The sequence below is a fragment of the Puma concolor genome, chromosome B3 (assembly GCF_028749965.1).
Source record: "Puma concolor isolate L17-30 chromosome B3, mPumCon1.1.hap2, whole genome shotgun sequence".
NCBI classification, from domain to species: Eukaryota; Metazoa; Chordata; class Mammalia; order Carnivora; family Felidae; genus Puma; species Puma concolor.
This window is the reverse complement of record NC_141672.1, coordinates 5,072,737-5,093,032: the sequence shown is the minus strand read 5'-3', so window position 1 is coordinate 5,093,032 and position 20,296 is coordinate 5,072,737.

Here is a 20,296-nt window from a genome sequence, read left to right as displayed (position 1 = left end):
AAGGGTCAGAGAGAGAGAGGGAGACACAGCACCCGAAGCGGGCTCCAGGCTCCGAGCTGTCGGCACAGAGCCCGACGTGGGGCTCGAACTCATGAACAGTGAGGTCATGACCTGAGCCGAAGTCGGACGCTCAACCGACTGAGCCGTCCAGGCGCCCCTCCAAGACCATGTTTCTGATAAGTGTTCCCTTTTTGGTTTACCCCTTCCATCATGTCTGCTATAGTTTGGGGTCTATTTTCACTGACGGTTTTAGGAGTCACGGTTTTCTTTCTCTCTTCTTTTTTTTTTTTTCCTACGGTTCTGGACATGATGATGCTATTTTGCTCAACGTCTGGTTTTGTCTTCTCCCGCATTCAGAATGCTGAGTTTCGTTCCAGGAGGTAGTTAATTTTCGCATGGATAAGCTTTTTCTTTCGGAGACGTTTATGAGCGGTGTAGCCTTTACTCTCGGACTGCTTGAATTCTACTTTTCAAGTGCAGCCTTTCCAGCCCCTCCACTCTGGCCAGTTGGAGAGCAGCCGTCCGTGAGCCCTGGAAGTTGTCCGGCCCACAGCTACCCAGAACCGTTCCTTGGCCAGCCTCGGGGAGTCTCGCCGGGCACAGGCACAGCCTGTTGTTCAGAGACCCAGAGATTTCTGTGGCTCCTTTTCTACAGGAGCCTTTCCCTCTTAAACCTGACCTTGCAAAACCCTAGCAGCGTGGGGAGCCCTGAACTCCCAATCCTGCCCTGCTCATCCCCACGAGACGAGACCCTTACGCCCATTTCTGTGTCCTCCTCCTCCCGAGACTTGACCTCGGAGTGGTTCTAGGCAAAAAGCCGGCTAATCTCATCGTTTGTTTCTTCCAGGGACCACCGACCTGTACAGCCTGTTAACCGAAGCCGGAAAAGCGATTGCGTAGCTTTCTGGGGCTGCTGTGATAAATTACCACAAACGTGGTGGCTTAAAACAACAGAAATGTATTCTCCTCTGGTTCTGGAGGCCACAAGCCCTCCGTAGCCCCACTGGGCTAAAGCCAAGGTGCTTGCCCGCTGGAGGCTCTTGGGGAGGACCTTCCCTTGCCTCTTCTGGCTTCTGTATTCCTTGGCTCACGCCTCCTCCTCTGGCTGCCAGCCCGCCCGGCAGCGTTCACTTGGGCGGCCGTCTCTGCCCCTTCTTCCGCATCGGGTCTGTCTCTGGTGAGGCCACCGCTGAGTGCGGCTGGGGGCAGCCTGGCCGGGCCAGGGTTATCACCCCGTCTCAAGATCCTTAAGTTAATCGGATTTACAATCTCGGGAACAAACCGTGAGCTGAACCAAACTTCTTACCCCGGAACTCCACGTCATCCGGGCCAACCCAGTTAAGATTACGGATGGGCGCACGGAGACCACGGAGGGCAGAGTCGTGTCTGGGTGGGAATGGAGCTGAGCACTGCTGAGTGGAGCCAGGGAGGCTGGGGATGCTCTCGGGGGGCATGTGGCTGGGATGCGCCCATCCAGGGAGCGCCCTTCTCCTGTGACATGGCCTGAAGCACATGGGAGGCGGCATCTGTCCCTGTCTGTCTTGTTGACACCTGTCCCACCACTGCCTCTGGTTCCCCCCGACCCCCCCCCCCCAACTCCTGGTCATTGCAACAGGCTCCTTCCTCCCTTCCTTCCTTCCTTCCTTCCTTCCTTCCTTCCCTCCCTCTGACCCTCCCTTCCTTCCTTCCTCCCTCCCTCCCCCTTTCCTTCCTTCCCTCCTTTCTCCCTTCCTTCCCTTCCCTTCCCTTCCCTTCCCTTCCTTCATTCCTTCCCTCCTTCCTCCCTCCCTTCTTCCTTCCTTTCTTCTCCTCTTCTCCCTTTCTCCATATCTTTCTTCTGCAAGGAGGTGATATGGGTATTTACTTGAGGGATCTGACTTTAAAGTTTAGGGTATAAGCAATGTCCCCTCTTGCCCTGGCAGTGTCCCACCTCAATCTCTGCCTCCCCTGATGACTGACCACAGCACTTCCAACGGGGGCTGAGTCGGCCTCTCCTACTGGACAGGACAACAACGTCCTGTGAGCCCCAGGCTTTGACATCACCAACAAATAAAGAACTGTAGACATTGGAAAGTGACCAGTATGCACTGCGGGCATAGGTCTTGCCTGGGATGCACAGGGACACTGCAGCAGACCCGGGACCCTTGATTACGCTTGACCATCTGGGCCCTAAAGGCTCCCCCATCTTCCCAGAAGGAAATGGGCTCCCGCTGTCCCCAAGGAGGGACAACAGGCTGTGGAGGAGGGCGGTAGGGACGGGGACGGGCTGTGCCTTCATGGCAATCGGCGCTCACTCTTTTCCACGTAATGCCATGGGGAGAACTGGACGGGACAGGTGGCCCCCTTTCAGTCCTTGGCAAGGGATTCTGATGGCAGGAAGCCAGACTCAGGTTGGAGGGGAGAGTGAGTCACGAGAAGACGGCCGGTGGCAGCACCAGGCTCGGTCGCCGCGCGGGGTCCCCACCTGGACGCGGCCCCGGGGGCCCGGCTCCTCTCCGCTCGGGCGTGCCCAGCCCCCGTGTGGCCGCCTCCCTCTCCTCCAGCCGCTTCTCTGCCTCTTCACGCGTTCCAGAGGCATACACCCCAGGGCTGGTGGCCGTGGAGCAAAGCCGTGGCCGTGGCCGTGCCCTGGCGGCCCTCCCCTCGGAGCCTCCCCGCGCTCTCCAAATTGAGGGGAGCTGAAGGATGGAAGGCTTCGGCCGGACTGCCAGGGAGGTGGACTTTCAAAGAAACGGCAAATAAATTACCGCTGGGGTTGCGGCCCCAGCACGCAGAGGCTGCCACACTGGCCGATGCGAACACGTCTGGCATCCGTGCCAGGCCCCAGAGAAAATAACCCTTTTCTTGGTGTTTTGTAAGCCGTTTGGAAAATGGAAATCACATGCTCTCTCTCTGAGCGCAGGCTCCTGGGCTCGCCCTCGTGTGTCTCAGGACTCGGCGGTGCCGCTATTTTCGAGAGCTCGGTGCCAGCGACGGCGTGTGGGGCCAAGTCCTCTCGGCCTCAAGTGACCCTGGCGTCCGGGGCTCCTTGTCCCACGTCTTGCTGACGGAAGGCAAGTGCAGTGGGTCTTGGGGTGGCCTCCGAGGCAGGGAGGCCCTGTGGTTTTGGGATGGCCTGGGCGTCCGCACCGGGGGCCTGGGTGGAGGGGCCCAAGGGCACCAGCTTCAGCCTTTCTGGAGACAGTGAAAGACCCCTCCGGGGCCGGATTCCTAGAGAGGCCAGCGGCCAGCCTTGGATGCTTTTCATGGTCACACCAGAGAACTGGAGACACGTGTCCTGGGCCTGCAGGGGCCTCAGAGGTCTGGGCCAGGACTGGAGCCCTCTCCACCCCCCGGACAACCTAGGAGGAGCTCAGTCCCCCCTCACAGCCCATGTCACGGAGAGGCACTTATAAACGCTGGAACGTTCCTCCTCAGATGAGGCCAGTTTGTCTCTGTGGCACTTCACGCAGGAGACAGCGATGGGCTCTTTTCTAAGCTGGAAGGGATCTCGCATGCAATCTGGTTAGTCATCCTCTTTTCAAAGATGGAGAAACGGAGGGCCAGAGAGGGCCAGCGGCTCAGCTTCGGTCACACAGCAAGGCAGGTCCCACGCCAGGTCAAGAGCCGGACGTCTGCCCTCAGCCACCACCCTCGCTCGGCTCTGTCCCCCAGAGACAACCTGGAATTGGCCGCTCCCGTTGGCAAAGGGAGGCCCCCTCCCAGCTCGCCTCCTCTGGCCTGGGCAGGCCGCTCCTCCCCTTCTGGCTCACACTCAGGTCCTGCGGCCCACCGCCCGGCCATGCTCACTCAGCACCCCCAGAAGAACCTGGGCAGCCCCCTGACACGGCCCCGCCTCCGACCTTGGAGCCACCGGCCTGGGCGCCCAGCCCCTCGGGCGGTCCTTGCCAGGTGTGGACGGCACCTGTTACCTCCAGAGGCGCCCATGGGGCTCCCCCAGGCCCCTCCAGCTCACGTCCGCCTTGCTTGGAGCCGTGCCTCACAACCTGACGTGTCCGTCAGGTCGTGCCAGAACACCTGCTACGCTCAGGACAGAACTTCCTCCTTCCTTTCCTGGCCTGGGGAGCACGAGAGACTGTCTTGGTACAAACCCAGAGCCGAACATAACGGGGACCGTCCTGCTTGGCTGTGCACGAGAGGGTGCTGTCTGACCTGATGTCTGACTCCGTTAGAGCAGGTGAAGGAAGGGCTCAGAGAACTCGTGGGTCGGGGCTTTTCCTCACACCGCATGGAACAGTGGGATGGGGCACTTGGACCAAGCATGACCACTCCACACGACTGATGATGCAAACAGGAGGTGGCCTCGGGCGTCTTTACCTCGGGCCTGGCTGGGGCGACAGTGGAGCAGACGGGCCGGGGGGCGGGGGCTCCCACCGAAGATGGCCAAGCCCATGGCTGGGCTGACCGAGGCCCACGGCACATGGGCCAGCTCCGTCTCCAGGGCCGTGAGGACGTGGGCGGGTGGGGTACATCTCAGGGTTCCCGCTTTCTGCCCCTGACACCCAAACAGCCAACTCAGGTCAGCAAGATTCAGACAATTCGACTTGATTTCACTAATAATTATTTTACTATAGAAGTCCTTTTTTTAATTAAAAAAAATGTTTATTATTTATTTTTTGAGAGAGAGAGGGAAAGACAGAGAACAAGGTGGGGAGGGGCAGAGAGAGAGGGAGACACAGCACCGGAAGTGGGCTCCAGGCTCCGAGCTGTCAGCACAGAGACCGACGTGGGGCTCAAACCCACGAACCGTGAGATCATGACCCGAGCCGAAGTCGGATGCTTAACCGACTGAGCCACCCAGGCACCCCTGGAAGTCCTTTTTTCAACAAGTTTTTAAAGTGTTTTAAAGTTTATTTATTTATCCTGGGGTGCCTGGGTGGTTCAGTTGGTTAAGCGACTGACTCTTGTTTTTGGCTCAAGTCATGATCTCATAGTGTGTGAGATTTATTTATTTATTTATTTATTATCCATTCATTCATTCATTCATTCAGAGCTAGACAGACAGAGAAGATTCCTTCATTCGTTCGCAGCCCAAACGCTTCTCGCCAGGGCAGTCACGGTTCTCATGTATTTCACCGCAGGTTGTCAGTGCCTATTCTAGAACTTCACAGGAGAACGCCCATTCGTGTGTCCGCTTCTGACTTCTCTTATCTGGCAAACCGCTCTGAGGCTCATTCACGACGGTGCATGTAAGTTCCCCTATTACTGCTTGATGGCATTTCGTGCGTGGAGACAGCACAGCTTTTCTGTTGGTGGGCATCTGGGTTGTTTATAGATTGGGGCTATTATGAGCAAATGCGCTGCTATGAACATTTGCGTAAGAATCCTCTCGTGGGTATATGTCCTTACTCCTCTCGGAGAAATACCCCAAATCGGAATCGCTAGCTCCCGGAGGAGCCGTGCGGTTCACTGCGGAAGACAGACCGCTAAACCGTGTTCCCAATGCCTTTGCCACGTTCCTCTCCTACCACGATGTGTGAGAGCTCCGGGTGTGCCAGGTCCTTACAGATATTTGACACTCTCTGTCTCAGTCTCGCCCGTGGACAGCATTCTGTAGGATGAATGGTGGTGTCTCCTTGTGGTTTTAACTTGTATTTCCCCAGTGGATGGTCTGATGCGTCTTTTCATGCCCTAGTTGTCTTTTCGGATGCCTTCTTTTGTGAAGTGTCTGTTCAACTCTGTTGCTCATTTAATTTTTGGAAGTTGTTCATGTATCCTGGATACGTGTCCTTTCTCAGATGCGTGTATTTGCAAATATTTCCTCCCCCTTTGTGGTTTTCCTTTTCATTTTTTTTAAAATCGTCTCTTTCTTGGTAACTTTTTCATTTTTTTAAAGTTTATTTTGTTTAGAGAGGGAGAGAGCACACGCACTCATGCTCACACACGCATGGGTGCACAGCAGCAGGGGAGGGCAGAGAGAGAGAGAGAGAGAGAGAGAGAGAGAGAGAGAGAATCCCAAGCAGTCTCTGCACTGTCAGTGCAGAGACTGATGCGGGCTCAAACTCGCAAACCTTGAGATCATGACCTACCTGAGCGGAAGTCACAAGCTGGACGCTTACCCAACCAAATCACCCAGGCGCCCAACTTTTTGGTTTTGATATAAGTTTGTGAGCATGGTCCGAGGGACTCCTGTCTACCTACGCTTCACTGACATTCACAGTTGTTTACGTTTGATCACATTGGCTGGATTATCCTTGCCTTTTTCCTTCCCCTCTGATGTAAGAACGTGCACACATATGTGTGTGTTTATCTGTAAACATATTTATATGTATATACATATGTGTATAAAATATATATAAACGTATGTAACATATACACATACACAAACATATACACATCTGCGTGTTTGTGTGCACACGCGTGTGTGTGTGTGTGTGTGTGTGTGTGTGTGTGTGTGATTTCTTCCCTGGACCATTTGCAGAAAAGTTGGGAACATCATGACCCCCTTACTACATAGTGTGTGTGTCTCAAGAAAAAGATTATTTTCCATACCCACAAAGGAAATATCAAAATCAGAACATTTGACACTGATACAATTTTATCATCCAAACCACAGCCTGTTTGGGGCTCTCATTAATTGTTACAAAATGTGCAGGCCAGCGAGGGTGTTGCAAGTCTAGGATCTCATGCAGGATCCTGGACCAGTTTCTCAGCCCTCCTCGTCTGGCATCTGTGTCCTCGGATTTTGAAGAGTGTGGGCCAGTTATTTTGTGGAGTGTCTCTCAGTTAGGGACTGCCCCATGCGACCTCATGAGTATATCCAGCTGTGCACGCATCAGGGGGTATAGTGTGGAGGAGACGCGTCCTTCTCACGCACGCACCACACCAGGTGTGAGGTGCTGGTGTGAGTCCTAAGGATGTTCACGTTGGCCTCTGCGTTTAGCTGGTGTTCGCCAAGCTCTTTGCTGGAAAGTTATGATTTCCTCCTGTGATTCATAGGTGACATGACTCTATCAGTCAGCTCGGGATGCTGGAACAAAATATCACGGATTGGGTTGCTTCGAAAACGTGATTTTCTCCTAGTTGTGCAGACTGGAAGTCCAAGATCAAGGCTGGGCAGGTGGGTCTCTCCAGAGACCTCTGTCTCCTGTCCTGGTACCTCCTCGCTGTGTCCTTACATGGCCACTCCTCTATGATCACATCCTTCGTCCTGTAAGGACACCAGTGCTACCCAAATAAGGTCCACCCACATGACCTCAGGGTGCCTCAGGGACCTCTTTCATGGTTTACTTTCTAAGGTAACGGCGAGGGGCAAGGCTCCAACATGGGTATTTGGGGGGACACAATCCTGTGAATAACAAGGAGACTTTGAAACTAAGTACCCTTTCCTCACCCTGCGTTCAGCCGGTAGTTTCCGCACGTGTGGAGGATTTTCTAGGTACGTCTTTCTCTCCTTCTGTACTTATGAGTGGGCATTCTTCTGAAGGATGATCTTTCTCTTCCCCACGTTTATTTATGCCCATATTCATTTTAGTATGGCTATGTGGGATTTTATTACATTTCATGGGTTATAGCCTGTTACTATCATTATTTACTTCTGTGTTCCAATTGATCTAAATTTGGCCAGTAAGAGCGCCTTTAAGCTGGTTTCTATCTTTTTGACATGTGCCTATTTTTTTTTTTTTTTTTTGGTATTGTTCTATTTTTAAGAGCAGTTTTAGGCTAACAGCAAAATCGAGCCGGAAGTACAGAGATTTCCCATATACCCTCTGTCCCTCCCCACACGCAACCTCCCCCGTATCGTTACCCTGTGTCCTGTGCCCATGACGTTTTGAGTACTTCCTAGAATTTGTACGCTTTTTAATTCATTCCCTAACACCTTCAGGCTTTTTTATAATGTCCAGATCTTAGAGTTGTTTTCTGTAAGCAGTATGTATGCGGCGATGGTTGCCGGGGGGCGGGGGGCAGGGTCTTTCAATAAGGTATTACTTCACCACGTGAGAAAGTAGAAATCGTCCGTATTTCTTTTGTTACCTCAACGCATCATCTGTGCCTTTTACTTGGAGGGTTTGAGCCATTCGCAGTTAGTGAAGTCACTGATGTGGTGGGGCTCAAGTCTACTGTTTTGCTGCTTGTTTGCTAACTTCTCCCATTTAATTTGTTCCTTTGTTTCTTTCCCCCTGCCTTCTTGCGGGTTAATCGATTACTCTTTGTATTCCATTTAATTCTCCTTAATGGGTTTTCAGCTATACCTCTTTGTGTTATTTTTACTTGCTTCTCTAGGATTCCAATATGTGTTCTTAACCCATCGTCGTCCAGCTCGAGCGAGTGTTATATCAGCTCACATATAACATCAGATGCCTGCTGTAATAGAATTCCATTTATTCCCTGCAGTCGTTTGGACTATTGTCATACATTTTACTTCTATATAAGTTATAAGCCCTATTGTTTAGCCATTAAATAATTAACAGCCTTTTAAGGGATTAGAAAAATACTGTTTTATATATACTTACAGAGTAACCATTTCCAACACTCCACATTGCTCTCTGAATATCAGAATTTCCATCTGTTATCATTTTCCTGCAGCTTAAAGAACTGCCATCGGTATTTCTTAAAATGCAAGTCTGTTGGCAAGGAATCCTCTTGGGTTTCATTTGCCCAAGAATGCCACTATTTGTCCTTATTTTTTAAAAGACATTTTTGCTGGATATACAACTCTAGATGGCATTTTTTTTCTTTTACCATTTTAAAGATGTTATTCTGTCATCTATAACCTCAGTGATGTCTGATGAGAAGCCAGTTAAAATTATCGTTCTCTAGTACGCAATGTGCCTTTTTTCTCTGACTCCTTTTAAGACTTTTTTTTTTATTTTTTTTTTAACGTTTATTCATTTTTGAGACAGAGAGAGACAGAGCATGAATGGGGGAGGGCCAGAGAGAGGGAGACACAGAATCTGAAACAGGCTCCAGGCTCTGAGCTCTTAGCACAGAGCCCGACGTGGGGCTCGAACTCACGGACCGCGAGCTCATGACCTGAGCTGAAGTGGGCCGCTTAACCGACTGAGCCACCCAGGCGCCCCTAAGACTTTTGTTTTTATCTTTAGCTTTTACAAGTTTTACTATGGTATACCTAGGTAGGTTTTCTTTGTATGTACTCTCCTTTGGCCCACTGAGATTCTTAATCTGTGGGTTCATGCTTTCTGTGAAATTGTGACTTTTATTTTCACTATGCTTATTTTAAATATTTTTTCTTCTCTTTTATTCCTCTTTCTTCTTCTTCAAGGACCCCAGTCACATAGACACTAGATGGCTCAGTGGTATCCTTCAGTCCACAGAGACTCTGAGGTTTTAAAATCTTTTTTCTTTCTGAGTTTCAGTTTGGCTAATTTCTATTGATCTGTTTTCAAGTTCACTGATGCTTTCTTCTGCAGTGTCCAGTCTGCCCTTCAGTACATTTTTCATCTCAGATATTGTGTTTTCCAGTTTTGGGGTTTTCATTGGATTCCTTTGTAGAAGTTTCATTTCTCTCTTGATATTCCCTCTCACAATGGGAACATCTGCACAATCTGTCCATCTTTTCTTGTAAAGCTTTTAAACACTTCGGGACACCTGGGTGCATCGGTCGGTTGAGTGTGCGACTTTGCTCAGGTCATGATCTCGTGGTTAATGAGTTCGAGATCCACATTGGGCTCACCGCTTTCAGTGTGGAGCCCACTTTGGATCCTCTGTCCCTCTCTCTCTGCCCCTCCCCTGCTTGCATTCTCTCTCTCAAAAATGAATAAACATTAAAAAAAATGTTAAACATATCTATAGTATTTATTTTAAGTATTTAAGTCAAGCAATTCTAGCATCTGGATTTTTGCCAGTTTGCTTCTTGTGACCAATTTTTTTCATTTGATTATGAGTCACATTTTCTCACTCCTTTGCATGTGTAGTAATTTGATTTCATTTTATGTATTGTATTATATTGTATTGTATTGTATTTTTATTTTATTTTTGAGAGAGAAAGAGAGAGAGAGAGAGAGAGAGAGAGAAAGCACAAGCAGGGGAGGGGCAGAGGGAGAGGAAGAAAGAGAATCTTAAGCAAGTTCCATTCCCAGTGTGGAGCCTTATGTGGGGCTCAATCTCACAACCGTGAGATCTGGACTTCAGCTGAAATCAAGAGTCAAAACCTTAAGCGACTGAGCCACCCAGGTGCCTCTCATGTCTAGTAATTTCAGATTAAACAATAGACATTGTGAGTGATATCTTTGTAGAGGCTCTGGATTCTGTTACTCTCTTCTCAAGAGTGTGGCCTTTTGTTCCAACAGGTAACTAAATTACCGGCAATCATCTCAGTCTTGTGGGTATTTGGATCTATGCTTTTGAAGGGCAAGTTCATCCCAGTTTTCTCCTCAGTCCTATAGTGTCAGGATCTGGGACATGACCCTTACACCTAAGGCATAGAGCCCTTCTTTGGTCTGTTGAAGGACTGACATTGCAGAAACTGAACTTCAAATTCTGTCTCTCCTAAACTCATCAGCTGATTAATCTCTGCTGCCATCTTTCAGGCACCTGGGGTTGCTTTTCCTTGAGATCTTTAGGGTCTTACCTTATGTGTGTACAACTTGGAGTCAGCCAGGTGTGGAAGAAGCATTTATATGCAAATTTCGGGATACTTCCTTCCACCTCTGTGGCTCTCTCCTTTCCTGGATTTCCTCTCTGGCGTTCTGGCTCCTCTGATTTCTCTGAACTTGAGTCTTCAGGCTCTTCAGATTGCCTCTTTCTGCTTGAGCTCATTTCTGTGTGCCATGTAAACTGGAGAGTGCCTCTGGGGAAGACCATCACGCGTATATTTCCTCTGGGATTTCCCTTGTTTTAAGTGTCAAGTCCTGTCAAGTTTTAGCCTACTTTTGGTTGTTCTTAGTGTCTTCGAACAGCTGTTTTATATGTTATCCAGAGTGCAATTATTGTCAGGGGAAAGCACAGCCTGTTACAAGCTATTCCACTGTTATTGGAGTATTCAGACTTTTAATTTTACTTTAACTTTAAAAAACTATTATAGACTCACTGGAAGTTGCAAAAATAGTACATAGAGACCAATATATCCTTCTCCCAGCTTCCCCAATAGTGATAACTCTAGCACAGTATCAAAAAAAGGAAATTGACACTGGTAAAATACCATTAACCAGACTGCAGACCATACTCAGTTCTTATCTGCATTGATGTGTGTGTGTGCGTGTGTGTGTGTGTGTGTGTGTGTGTGTGTGTGTGTATTTCTATGCAGTGCAATCCTGTACATGTTAACCATTCATTACACATAGGAGTGCTCTTGTGGTATCCCTTTATATTCACATGACTTATATTTAATTTATATCATGTGTAAATATATTTATATTCCATTCCTGTCCCTTGGAAACCACTACTGTGTTCTCTGTGTCTATATTTTCTCATTTTAATGCTGTTATGTAAATGGAATTACACAGTTTGTAAGATTCTGAGATTGACTTTCCGTCCTGAGCACAATGCCCTTGAGATGCCTCCAGGTTGTTTTAGGTACCAACACTTTATTCTTCACTATTCTTCTCCCCTGAAGTTTTTTAAGTAATCATTTCATTTTAGGACAGTTTAAGGTTTTTTGGAATGATTCCAAAGGTGGAACAAAGAGTTCCTCCATACCCCCGGGCCCCACTCCTCCTACTATTGACATCTTACGTTGGTGTGGTGTTTTGCCACCATTAATGAACCAACATCAGTATGTTGTCATTAAGTCGAGTCCATACATTATTCAGACTTCATTTTTCTCTAATGTACTTCTTCTGCCCCAGGATCCCATCCAGAATACCACATGCCATTTAAAGATTGTGTTTTTTAATGTTTATTTATATTTGAGAGACATAGAGCGTGAGTGGGAGAGGGGCAGAGAGAGAGAGGGAGACAGAGAGTCTATTTAGTTATCATACCTTCTTAGGCTCCTCTTGGCTGTGACGGTTTCTTCCACTTTCCTTGTGTTTTATTTTCATTTATTTTTTTTTTTGATGACCTTGAAGGTTTAGAGCAGTTACCAGGTGTTTTGTAGAATGTCCCCCAAATTGGAATTTGTCCGACGCTTTTTTCATGGCTAGAATGGGATGATGTGTTTCGGGGAGGAAGACCTCAGAGGTGAAGAGACATTCCCATTGTATCGCATCAAAGGCGCGTGCCTTCAAGACACCCTGTCACTGTTGATGTTAATCTGCATCACCTGGCTTGAGGTAGTGTTTTTCAGGTTTCTCCACTGTGAAGCTACTCTCTTTCTCTTTCTTTCATATCGTCCTCTTTGGAAGAAAATCACTACGTGCAATCTATACCCGAGGAATAGGAAATAGGTTCCACCTCGTTAAGGACTCACTGTCTACACCATTATCTGGAATTCGGCCCTGGAGATTGTGACTATTCATTCATTCATGCATTTCTGCATTTCTGTATTTGTTTATATCAATATGGACTCGTGGATATTTATTTTATACTTGAGGTTATAATCTGATACTATGGCACCTACTTTGTCATCCAGATTGCCTCAGCTTTGACTGTTGGGAGCTCTCTCAATTGGCCACTTTATCCCATTGACATAGTTCACATCACTGTGAATTTTCTGGTTTGGTTTTGGAGCACTTTCTTACTTTCTGGCACTGTAAAATGCCCCAGGCTCATCTGGTGCTTCCTCAACCCAGTCCTAAATCAGTCATTTTCCCAAGCAATCCTTTTCCTTTTATTGAAGAATGGTGTTGGAGCTGACATCTGGGTGCAAGATGTGTCCACTGGTGCTGGAGCATCATTGCTTCTAGGCCCTCTAAGCCCTCGGAGCCAGGGGGCGTGCCTGCTCCTACTGACCCATGTGCATGCAGCTCCACACACGCCAAGTGCAATCATCTGTACTTATATCTCTCTTTTTGAAAAAATTTTGTTCAACATTTATTTATTTTTGAGAGACAGAGTATGAGTGGGGGAGGGGCAGAAAGAGAGAGGGAGACACAGTATCCGAAGGAGGCTCCAGGCTCTGAGCTGTCAGCGCAGAGCCCGACGTGGGGCTCGAACCCACGAGCCATGAGATCATGACCTGAGCCGAAGTCAGATGCCCAACTGATTGAGCCACCCAGGCGCCCCTGTATTTATATTATTCTAACATGAGTTCATGGTGACGTCTCTACCTCCAGTCCACCACCACATGGGTCATTCTAGACTGTTTCCCTTGCTGGTCTGGAACTTCCTACTCCAACAGTGAGAAACCTGGTTCCCACCATCTGCCATCTTTTATTTAATGTTCAAGTCTAGTGTTCGTGCATAGTGCTATCGTAATTGTTAACCTCTAACCTCATGGGAAGCGGGGTTTTGAACTAGAATACAGTGCTTGTATATAGTTCTTTTTGCCCCTAGTCTGATAGATTCCATTATGTTCAAAGTAACTTAAGTCAGCACCTTCCTCCCCGCCTCTCTTCAGTAAGGTGGGGTCATACATTCACGTTCTGCATGCTATCCTGGGCTAGAATTCAGATTTAATTTCCATATCTTATAGTTCATTCTTTGCACTGCAAAGTTCTCTGGGTTTTGACCAACGTATGGTATCATGCATTCACCATATAATACACAATAGTTTCGCTGCCCTTGAGTATCCATTTTGCCCCACCTATTTAACCCTTCCCTCCAACCCTCTGGCCACCATGGATGTTTTTACTCTGTATAGTTTTGCCTTTCCTGGAATGTCGTATAATTGGAACCATACGCTATGCAGCCTTTTCAAACAGGCTCCATACACTTAGCAAGAGATGTTTGATGTTAACCCCTATCTTTCGGTGAGCCAACAGATCGTTTCTTTTTATTGCTGAATAATATTCCATTGTATGGAAGAACTACAGTTTGTTTGCCTGTTTGTTTTCTTCCTTTTCCTATGAAGGACATCTTGATTGCTTCTAGTTTTTGGCAATTATGAAAAAACTTGCTATAAACACTCGTATGCAGGTTTTTGTGCGGACATACATTTTCAACTCAGTTGGGTAAATACCGAGGAGTTTGATGGATCATATGGTAAGGCTATGTTTAACTTTCTAAGAAACCACCAAACTGTCTTCCAAAGTGGCTGTGCCGCTTTGATTTCCCACCAGCGACAAATGAGAGCTTCTGTTGCTCTGTGCACTCACTAGCAACTGGCACTGGGTTTTAGCCAAACCGACAGGTACGTACCAGTATCTTGTTGTTTCAAATTCCAAGTCCATAAAGACACATGACATGGAGCGCCTTTCATGTTTATTTACAACGGGTACATCTTCTTTGATGAGAAGTCTGTTCAGATCTCCTTCCGACGTTTTAATTAGGTTGTTGCCCTATTGTTGTATCTCAAGGATTCTTTCTTTATTCTGGATACAATTCTCTAGCAGATATGTGTTGTGCCAATGTCCACCGCCCCCCCCCCCCAACATGTGGATTGTCTTTTCAATCTCTTAATGGTGGCTTTTGCAGAAAAGGAATTTTTAATTTCAGCAGCATGCAATCTATCACCTTTTTCTTTCATGGGGCAAACTGTTGGTGTTGCATCGAAATGCTCATTATTGAACCCAAGGTCAATGAGAAGTCTTCCTGTTTTCTCCTAGGGGGGTTTATAGTTCCATATTTTAAATTCAGGTTTCTGATCTGTTTCCCTTTGATTCCTGAAGATCATTCCTGAAGATAGATGACAGTGGTCAATAGTTCTATAACTTCTGCCTTTGGGATTTCTCTAAATGGGCTATGTCCCTTTTCTCTGGCTGCTCTCAGGAATTTTGCTTTGTCTTTAGTTTTCAGGTGTTTGATTACAGTGTTTCTTGGCGTGGATTTCTTTGGGTTTATTCTGTTTGGGATTTGCTCAGGTTTTTGAATTCAAGCCTTTGGCCAAATGAGGGGAATGTTCAGCCATTAGTTCTTGAAATCTTTTTTCACACCCACCTGTTCCCCCTCTCCTTCTGGGACTCCAACGCCATGAGTGTTAGAACCCTTGTAATGGTCTCACAGGTCCTTGGGATTTTGTTCACTTTTTTTCCCCCAATCTGTCTTTTCTCTGCCTCATATTGGTCCTTTGAGTGCTAGTGACCTGTCTTTGAGTTCACGGCTTCCCTCCTTCATCATCTCTAATCCACTGCTGGGCTCACTAGTGAGGTTACTCTGATCACAGTTACTGTATTATTTTATTTATTTATTTTTTTAGTTTTGAAATTTCCCTCCGGTGCTATTTTATATCGTCTATTTCTTTGCCGAGATTTTCTTTTTCTTTTCGTTTGTTTCAAGCATGTCCGTAATTGCTGTTGAAGCATTTTGTGATTGCTGCTTTATAATCTTTGTCGGATAATTCCAACATCTGATTAATCTCAATGTTGGCGTCCGTCGATTGTTGTTGTCTCATTCAAGTTGTGATTGCCCTGGTTCGTGGTACGATGAGTGATTTCTTTATTGTATCCAGGATGTTTGGGGCATTATGTAACACGACTCTGGATCCCATTTAATCTCCCTGTTAGCAGGCAGTCACCCTGTTTAGGTGTGGCGTGTAGGCATGGGTCGGGGCAGGTGTCCAGCTTCCTGCCTTGTGCCTTTAACACCACCCAAGCTAAGCGATTTGCCCATTCGGGCCACCTTGGTGCCAAAGGGTAAGACTGGAAGTTCAGCTTTCCCTTGACCTTGCCGGGAAGGGTTTGGATGGCAGTTTGGCTCCCTCCTGAGCCCCACCGGCACCCGCTGGGAGGAGTTCCGACCAGCATGGCCTCACGCTGCCTCCTTCTGCTTCATGGATTCCAGGTCATGGTGGATGTTCGGCTCTGAGCTGGACCCCACCGACACCCTTGTGGGAGGTGGGCGATAACCATGCTTGGGCTGCCCCGGTCCGTCCTGTCGCTGTGACCGGTGTGGAGACAGAGTTCTCTGCTCACTTGCCCTGGCAGGGAGGCAGTTTCTCACTGGTGTTTGGCTGGAGTGGGGCAGGTCTTTTCAAAGAAGATTTTGCTCTGCTAAGCTGCCCTGTTCCCTTTGGCTACAGGGAACAGTTTCTTCTTGGGGCTCTTCCTGTCCATGCCTCGTGGTGGTTTGGGCTGCATCTCTGGAAGCCAGAGACACTGCCTAGGGACCCACTGCCATGCTGTGCCCATAGTCCCAAGGTCCTGTGGCAGTTCCTTCCATCTTTTCCAGGTTTGCTGTTACACCCCGGGTAATCTTCGCTGTGAGAGGGACCGGGGAGGAAGGGGAAGCCCTCCGTCTCGGCTGGAACTGGAAATTCCTATTGCAACTTTCATCCCCACAACCCTTTTCAAAGAGAACAAAGTTCTCAAAGTTCCCCAAAGAGGCCGGTGAACCCCCTTAGAGACGACAATCTTTGGTGCACAAGACTCATGAGAAGTGTCTGTAAAGAAAAAGTTTTACCTTTAGAGCTGGTAAAATAGCTTTCTAGGTTGTTATGTAAAGGAACGCACAACTTACAAAGGCTCTCATAGAATTTGCAGGTTCTTGAGGCTAGATCTGAACTCCTTGGTTTGGGCTGAGGTGTGAGACGAGGGTCCCTGTGACCCTGCAGCTCCCCCCAGCTCTGCCTGAATGCGTGAGGGATAGGGAGGGTCCAGACTTGCCTCCAACCGGGAGAACATGGCAAAGCGAGCCAGATTTTGCAGACGTAGCTGATAACCCAAATCAGTTCATCAGGAGGAATATTTTACTTGGTGGGTCTGACTCAGAGACACGGGGCCCTCCCTGAGGTCAGACCCCCTCCTTCCGGCCTTGAAGCTGCCATGGTTCCTGAGCTGCAAGGAAATGAAGTCTGCCAACTACCCGAAAGAGCTTGGAAGCAGATTGCCCCCAGTTGAGCCTCCGGATGAGAACACAGCCACCCCTCCACCCAACACCTTGACTATAGGCCTGTGAGATGCCAGACAGAGGACCCAACTTGGCCGTGCCCAGACTTCTGCCCCCAGAAACAGTGAGAAGGGAAATGCGTGCCTCTCCAAGCCCCTGGGTTACGGTACTCTGCTGTGCAGTGCGGACGGTGACACAAAAGGACAGGGGCATCCGCTTTGGAGCCACGTCTGCTCAGTCACTCACCCGCAGCGTCACCTCAGCATTTTTACCTGTAAAATGGAGTCACCAGGCCTGGCTCTCCATGGCTGCTGTGCGGATTAAATTCCAGAAGGCAGATGGCTCCTCACCTGGGGCCAGGCTTTGACGGAGGGAGGGTCCGTGACCGGGGCCGCGACAGAGGATACAACGTGGTCTGCCTTTCCCCACCCGTGTGGCCAGGTCCCCGGGCAGCGCAGGGCACGCTGAGCATCACGACACTCAGAGGGTCCCTGCACCCCAGCCGGCATGAACTTCAGGACAAGGTGGGGTAACACCTCCTGTCCCTCAGCCAAAGGCCAAGCCTGGTCCCAGGCACATCAGACATCACTACTATTCTTGCCCATCAGGGCCCCCGTGTGCCTCCCCCGGATGCTCCTGACCAGGGACACCAGGGATATGGTGTGGTGCCAGGCTGAGCCCTGGAAGGTGAGATGTGGGGGGAAGCCACGGAGTTCTGAGCCTGTATCCACGCAGGTCCCAGTGACCACATGACAGCCTTGCCCGTGTGTTCCCAGAACCCTGGGCCCTTCCCTGTCCATCAGGCAGGGAGCCGTTTGGCCGGCCGGCGCTTTGGAGGACTGCATGGCACGTGACAGTGGGCTGGGCCCTGGACGGTGGAAGATGGAAACATGGCTTAGCAGATGCACGGGGCCTGCGGAATCGCATCTCCTTGGAGCTAACATTTCAGAGCGTGCCAGGAAGCCGTCCAGCTGCCAGCGGCCGCGTCTCCACCTCAGGGCTTTCTCTGAAGCTGCAAACGTCTGCTCTGCCCGTGCCCAACCTCCCCCGGCCCGAAATACTGGGGGGTTAACATCCCAGGGAACATCCCGGGGGCCGCGGGGTAAGAACACCGGCCCTCTGCCCCCCGAGCAGGGCAGCTCTGGGCCGTGGGCTTCCTCCTGACTCCCAGAGTCCTTGGCGTTGGGGTGGGGAGGGGGTTGCCCCGTCACATCCAGAGGGAACTTGTTTGGAAGCCCACCCACTCCCTTTCTTGGCGTTTCGGGCATCACCTTCCAAATAAACTGCTAGCATCGTCTCAGGGGCTGCTCCTCGAGGAGCCCAAACTAGGACACTAAGTAGGAAACGGACCCTGCCCTCTGGGAGGCTCACCACCTGGTAGAAGTGACTGATAGTTACCACTGGATGCCGGGGACGCCAGGGACAGATGCACAGCCCCCGAGCTGTACAAGAGGCCGGGCGCTCACGCCTTGACCTGCATCCCGGTCTGACATCCTGGGGCCTCTGAGGGTGCCGCTAGCCGACACAGAGGTGGGGAAGGGTGGCGTTTCCTGGAAAACAGGCCTGCCTGCCAGGGCACTAATCACAGGAAAAATGACAACCATTCAAGCCAACCTTCGATCGCTGATTGGGGTAAACACAGTGGGATTAAAAGAAACCACCAGAATTCCAGCTCATTTGAGCTGAAACATTACTAAGCTTGGAATCTCATCTCGTCAGGTCCCTCCAGACCCAGCCAGCCGGTGGAAAATCCGGCTAATTCAAACATGAGTGTGGGAGTCCGCTCCAGCCCGGGCCCCGAAGGTCACGAATCTGGCTGGAAGGACGGTGGGCCCCAGGCCGGCCCCGTGCAGGCCCGTGACAGCCGTGATCTCACCCGGCGCTCCCCACTGCCTGTAAGAGACATCTAGGGTCACCCAGAGAGGGCCAGGCGCTTGCTGTGGTCACACAGAGATGGGCTCTGCACCCCCGTGTGCGAATCAGCACCCGCTCCCCCTCCCAACCTCTCCAGGCCATGTCAGAGGGACAGCCCCACATGAACCTTCCCTTTGTGCAGGAAGGGCTTGGAAAGCCTTTCTGTAAAGGCACGAACAGCAAACATTTTAGGTTTTGCAAGCTGCATATGGTCTCTGTTGCATATGCCTTTGTATTTATTTTCTATGAGCCTTCAAAAATGCAAAGCCGTGCTTAGCTTATGGGCCATACAGAAATAGGTCTCTGGAAGACTTTGGCCACTGGGCTGTAAGTTTGCTGAGGCCCCGTCCACAGCAGTGTGGATGTTCACGTGGCACTAATTTTTCCACTTCTGCCTCTCATAGACTCCTACTCATCCTTCACAACCCCACTCAGACGCCCCCTTCCGCGTAAGGTCTTTCCCAGCTCCTTCCCCGTAACTGCCCTCGGGCCCGGCAGGGCTTCAGGGCCGTGGCACCCGCCCTTGGTGTCATCCTGCTTCCTCCTTGCCTTCAGTACCTGCATGGGCATCTTCCAGGCACCGGGGCCAGAAGGGCATGATCAGTGGAAGCACTGCTCAGTCTCAAAGGCTCCAGCATCTCCGAAGTGACCCCGTGCAGGGAAGCCGACATCCCCCAGCTCCCCCTCCTGAGTGCTGGCCGCCATGTCCGAGATACAGACCCCGGTTCTCAGGATAGCCCGGGGCAGACCTCGTGGAACAAGCTGTTGCCAGAGAAGACCCAGGGAGGAAGGACCACGGCAGCCAAGACCAGATGGGGCAGAGCTGGAGCTGGAGGAAGGACATTCTCAGGAAAGGAACAGCATCCACCAGGTCCTGAGGTGGGAAACAGGCGGCCCAGTTTAGGAAACAGTGAGCAGGGTGAGTGGGTGGGCGTCACCGTGGGTTCCCACCGTTCCGCGAGGGCCAGGATTCGTGTGTGCTCTGCCCTGAGGTGCCCCTGACTCCCAGCACAGGCCTGGGCAGTACTGGAGCTCGCACAGAAGCGTGAGCAGGACTGTCCTTGCTCACAGACAAAGCAGACGGGGCAGCGTGGCCGTGGCAGCCTTATGGGGAGCGTCTGGGCTCTGAGGGCCACTGACAGAGGAGGAGGGGGTTTGAAAATCAGGCTGCAGACGGGGTGTGGGAAGCAGGAGCTCGAGGCTGGAGCCCAGACCCCACCGTCGGCTTGAGGGGTCACTGCTGAGGGCACAAACGAGTCGTCCTCAGCTCAGCGAAGCCAATGGGGCCTGAGTGTCCACAGTCTGACGGGGACACGCCCAGCCCTTGGCCTGAACTCCTCTGAAGAAAGGTACAGAGGCCAGAGACTTTCTGAGGCAAAAGACCGGGTACATGCTCAGAGGAGGGGCAGAGGCCCCAACACAGGCTAAGCCTGGAAACTTCCACCATGCTGAGGAAACTTTTGAGCACCTGGTGACCTTGGCTCGACCTTCCCAGCTGGCAGGGCTCGGGTCAGAACCCTTCTGCGGCCCGTGTTCCCTCAGCAGGGTCCCCAGTGAGCGCCGGGCTCTTTGGAAGGCAGACCTTGCCTGCTGTGGCTGGGTGGCTGGGGACGGGCTG